At 59.5% G+C, this 5,479-nt stretch overlaps 1 protein-coding gene and 1 non-coding gene across 2 annotated transcripts in view; both read left to right on the forward strand.

Moving 5' to 3' along the window:
* Positions 1–5,479, forward strand: part of NCOR2 (nuclear receptor corepressor 2) — a 179,475-nt gene that overhangs the window by 59,557 nt on the left and 114,439 nt on the right.
* On the forward strand, positions 542–614 carry TRNAK-UUU (transfer RNA lysine (anticodon UUU)). The gene has a single exon. It is a non-coding gene; the product is annotated as a tRNA-Lys (tRNA).

Raw genomic sequence — 5,479 nt, forward strand, 5'->3', positions numbered from 1 at the left:
GGGGGTATTCGGGTGTGTGGGGGTCACAGCACACATCAAGGCTCAGAGAAGGGTCAGGGCCTCATTGGATCTTCAAAGGGAGTGTGTGAGGTGCCAGAGGCAAGGCCTGTCGGGTCTAGGAGCTCACGCTTCCGAGTTCCGGTAAAGCAAACACATGCAGCACATGGAGGGGGTGCTGACTCCGGAGGAATTTGGGACAGTGGGCAGCTGAGGTGGGTGTCCTGCCTTAAGCAAGCCTGGAGCCAGATGTGCAGAAACGGGTGCAGAGGACCACCGCCTGGTCCCAACGCTGCAAGGAGGCGGGATTTATAGGGGCAGAGCGCACCCACACACGTAGGTGCGCACAGGTGTCTGAGCGGGCCTCTGGGTGATTGTGTGCATATGTGAGTGCGTGTGTGTGCAAGACCATGCATGTGGGGCTCACCTGCGGTTATCTGCATTGCTGAGCGATGAGGAAATCAGAGAGTAAGACCCACATCTTCTCGCGTCTTATATTTCAAACATCTCATTAGTAAGATTTTTACGTAATGTGATTAGGAGCGCCTGGCTGGCTCAGTCGGCAAAGCATGTGACTTTTGATCTCAGGGTCATGAGTTCAAGCCCCACGTTGGGCATGGAGCCTACTTAAAAAATAAGTAAGTGAAAAGGAAATTAATACATGATATAATTAGGAATGAGCAGGACACAGATGAATAACACTCATAATAGTATTAGTAGCTGAGCCCCTGAAGCATTTTGTAGAGCATTTTGGGGGTCCAGACGCCCTGATGTCCAGCTCTGGACTCCCCCAGCCCACCCTGTGCTGGGATTCGTGGCTTTTGGGGCAGTGGCTCTGGTCTAGTACTGCAGCACCCGGGCTCCCGCCTCTGCCTCTGCGACGGGCCACCTCTGCTGTCCCGGGGCCCAGAGTTCTTCCAGATTCCCTCTTCTGCACGTACAGAATGCTGGCCTGCTGTATACGTTAGGACCCTGTCATGTCTCCCTCATCACACCCTGTGAGCACTCTGGGCAGCATGCGGAGGCCCCCAGTACATATGGACACGCTCCACTTCTGGGGTGTGTACTGGCTTGAATGCTGCCGCGGCGGGCAGGTGGGCACATGGGCACCGCCCCCTGGCAGAGGGAGATGTTGAGGCCTGGGGCTCAGGTCCGAGCAAAAAGCTATGGTGGGGGGTGGGCCAGGGGGCCGGTGGGGTGACGTTCGTGAGCCCCTGCCCACGAGGAGGGGTGTGTGTGTGTGTGTGTGTGTGTGTGTGTGTGTGAGATACACGTGTATAACTGGACAGCTGTGCCCATGGACGCAAACGCGTGTATGTGCCGCGTGTGTGTTCACGGGTGTACGTGCGCCCGTTGATGGCTGCGTGCATGTGTCTGTGACTCGTGTGCATGCATGGGTGTCAGTCATGCGATTGTACACCCACGCACATATGTGTGTACATGCATTTGAGTGGCCCTGTGATGACTGCACGCGTGTGGAGGCACATGTATGACTCTGCACACGTGGGACACACTTGTGGTTACTTGTGCATTTATACACCCAGGCATGCTTATTAGCTGTGTGACGTGTGCAGATGTGTACGCACACTGGTGTGCTTGGGGCAGGTGTGTGGCTGGTTGTTCACACTTCGGGGATACCCACGGTTCCATGTGGCATGCGTGTGTACCTGGGTACACCTAGCGCATATGGAGGTGGGTGTGGGTGTGAGTTGGCTTGGGTGGCACACACGTGTACATTTGTGCCTTTGTAGGTGGAGTTGTGGTGTTTGTCACGTGGCTGGGGCTGTGTGCGCCTCTCAAAGCAGGTGACTGGTGTTTCATGACCCAGGCCCGGGCCCCAGGCGCCCTGGCCCCACGGACCATGGGGTCCCCTGCAGGAGTGCAGTCTCTCGAGAGAGACCCTCACCTGGGCCCCATGCCTGGTCAGGGCCCCGGTTCCTCCCTTCCTCTCGGCCTGAACTTCTGGGTGTGTGCTCTGGGTTTGTCCGCAGAGCAGGACAGCCTCGGGCAGCATCAGGCAGCTGCACTGTGTGGCCTGGACCCTCTGAGGAGTTTGGCTTATGTCATCAGGTTGATGAGAGGCTGTCAGCAGGGGGGGGGNCTGCTTGCTGGGAGGTGCCCTCCATTTGAAGGGATCCATTAAGAGAGACTCCATTCCTTTCAGAACATCCTTGTAAAAGTCCTGGGGGGTTGGTACCTTGAGTGAGTGTGGCCATTTTGCAGATGGGGAGACTAAGGCTTGGACAAGTGGAGTGGCTTGCTGAATGCAGAGCAGGGCTGATTCCTGGGCAGTGCTGCTGGTGGACAGGCTGTGGTGGTAGAGTTGCCTGTCTGAGGGAGAGGCAGGACCTCCCCGTGTCCCCCAAGAACTGCAGCAGGCTCTTCCCACTCCACCCTTGCAGGCTAAGCCAGAGAAGCAGGGTCGGGAGCAGGAGCAGGGGTGTGGCGGCGTGAGGGGAGGAAGTGCCCCTGCAGGGTGTGAGGGGTGGGGGATGCTGGTGCAGGGCCTGCCACTTGAGCTGCACACTCCAGGGCTTGCATGACCCACGCCTCTGCCTCCTCGGGTATAAACGGGTTGATGAGAGAAGCTTCTGAATAGGGCTCTTGCACGAATCCAAGCACACAGGGCACGCGGCGGATCCAGAGGCGGGCCTGGCCCACGTCGGGGCCCTGGGTGCGAGCTATGGCCCTGGACCTGTCAGCTGCCAGCCCTGCCGCCGCACCTACTACGCGCCGGATCCTGATATCCGCGCGTCCCGGCTGCCTGAGGCGGCGCTGCTGTGGCCCGTCCTCGAGAGGAGGCAGCTGAGGCTCGGAGGCGGAGGGACTTGAACCCAGGCCTGCTCTCGGGCTCCACACTCTCCAGCCTTCCTGGTGCTGCAGCGTCTTTGGGACCGTTTCACGGAGGGTTTCTCGGGGTGAGCTGTGGCCGTGCCATGCTTTGGAAATGGAGGCACGTCTTTAAAGGCCCCAGGGTTGCCGAGGGCTGAGGATCGGAGCCCGGGAAGGGTCAGGAGCAAAGGGAGCCTTGCAGCAGGCTCTGCAGGGGGCACCCGGGTCCCCTGCGTTCCCTGTGGCTTTGGCAACTTAGGGAGGGCCTCTTCCTTGCTCTCTTCTCCAGGGGCTGCAGGAAGCCCCCTCCAGGTGCCCGTGTTCCTGAGAAGATGGATTCTGCTGTGGTTCACGGGACACGGGTTTCTGGAGCGCCCAGCACGGGCACTGGGCCCAGATGCAAGACCCATGCTTACCTGGGTGATGTGGCAGTTTCTAGCGGCCTGGCTACTCCCGCCATGCCCTTCCTGTTTTGGGCATTTCTTTTTTATCTAGATAAGAAGTTGCCGCTGATGCCCACAGAACCTCATGAATGCACAGAAGCTTCTATTCATCCGTCAAAACCCACCTTATATGTTCCTCCTGTTACCTTTCTGGAGACGCTCTAGCCCTGCTTTAGGCCTCGCCTGTACGCCACACATCCCTTTCTCTGCCTGGGCACACCGGTCTGTCACACTGTTCTTGACCGGCTGTTCTAATATGAGCCTTTCTGCAGGCATGGGCTGGGTCTCATTCATTCCCAGTGCTTTATTTTTTAAAAAATTTTAAGCTTATTCATTCATTGAGAGAGCGCGTGAGCAAGCGGGGGAGGGGCAGGGAGGGGGAGAGAGCATCCCAAGCAGGCTGTGCACTGTCAGTGTGGAGCCTGACTGATTCGGGGCTCAAACCCATGGAACGTGAGATCATGACCTGAGCTGAAACCAAGAGTTGGATGTTCAGCTGACTGGGCCCCCCGGGCACCCCTGCCCCAGCACTTAATACGGAATGGGTGCTCAGGGAGTGTCTGGGGGGCTGCTCCATCCCCTCCCCACCCCATACCCATTCCTCCACTTGACCTGGCTCAGGAATCTCCTGTCTTCAGCCCCATGGTGACACGGTGATGTTCGCTCCAGCGTTGAGGTATGGCCAGGGCAGGGAGGTTCGCAGCTTGTCAGGGGGCCGCCTGTCTCCCAGCAGCAGACCTTTCGGTCCCAAGCTTAGGGGTGGCCCTAATGGGACCTGGCCTTTGTCTGTCTGTCTTCTCAGAGTCCGGAGATCAGAGGGATGTTTTCTTTATGTGATCTTTCTGTGCCTCAGTTTCATGGTGTGTTAAATGGGGGCATGTCATTTATCTGCCTGACATTGTGCCTGTGTGCAATTTGAATATCAATAACCCGTGCTTTGTGCTCAATGCTGGGCTCCTAGTAGGTGCTCGATCGAGTGGTAGTCGTTACAGCGACAGATTGCCCCCTGATGTTCTGGCCCCCAGCCACACGCTGAGGCTGCTGGTCTCAGGGTGTTGGCTGTGCACAGAGGGGGCTGAGAGCATGGCTTGTTCATGGGTGGGCTGGGCCCAGGGCTCTAGGCGGAGCCAGTTCTAGGTGCCAGCTTGAGCCCACCTACATACCCGCCGTCTGTCTGTCGTGGGGAGCCAGGAGAGGGGGAGTGGGCTGGCGCTCGGCTCCCCGCCTCCCTGCCGCGACACCAGGAGCCTGGGCTCTGAGTTCTGTTGTCAGCCACGTTTCCCAGGCTCAGGTTGCCCTCTTTCAGTGGATCTGGATTTGGGGATCATCAAAGGGGACTTGCTTGGCCTGTCCTGCCGGCTCCCTCCAGATACTGGGTGGTCTCCCTGAGTTTGGCTGAATCAGGAGCACCCAGCCTTTCCTGGGCCACGAGAGGACTTAGGTGTCCCAGGTGCACGCTGTGGGCACCCCGCCTTCCATCACACACAGTGGCCCAGACCTGACAGAGAGCCTTCTGAAGCCACTGGCCACCGTTCTCTGTCACCCCCTTCCCCCGGCTGGCCCCGGGCCACCCCCTGGGCGTCCCGAGAGCAGGCCCCGCTGGTCCCAGGCTCGGGGCCTGCAAGGCTGGGCTGAGGCACAATGTCGGCCTTCACGGCCGGGCCGGAGGTCCAGCCTGCTGAATTCACAGCCACTGAGCTCCTTCTGCCACATGTTCCTGTTTTCCTAATAAGTCCTGGGTTGTGAGTGGGGAGGGAGGCGGGGAGGCCCCAGGGCAGCTCAGAAATAGTCACATGATTGTGAAATACAAGAATCCTAGAAAGGGTATCTCTGAGCGCCTCTATCTCCCCCCGCCCCCCCACTCCCTGGCTGGCGGCACCAGCTCTGAGGTAATTGCAGACACCAGCCAGCTCCCGAGCGGAGGAAGGCATCTTGGGCCTGGCGGCGTGGCCTGCTGGCGGAGCGCTGTGCCCACAGCCCTGCGCCCGGGAAGGGGGGGGGCTGAGGGTTTGGGGGGGCCCGGCAACGGAGAACACCGTGCGTTTGTTAGAACCGAAACTTGGCGGGCTTGCCAGGGACGCTGCAGGGGTATTGAGGCCCCTCTGTTTGTTTCCAGCGTGGGGAGGGCTTGGGGGGGGACCCTGGCGCGCCCCCCCACCCCCACTCCGGGGCCCTGGATTGGCTGCTGGGCCTGGCAGCTGCCTGCT

The sequence above is a fragment of the Crocuta crocuta genome, unplaced genomic scaffold (assembly GCF_008692635.1).
Source record: "Crocuta crocuta isolate KB4526 unplaced genomic scaffold, BGI_CrCroc_1.0 scaffold29, whole genome shotgun sequence".
Classification (NCBI taxonomy): domain Eukaryota; kingdom Metazoa; phylum Chordata; class Mammalia; order Carnivora; family Hyaenidae; genus Crocuta; species Crocuta crocuta.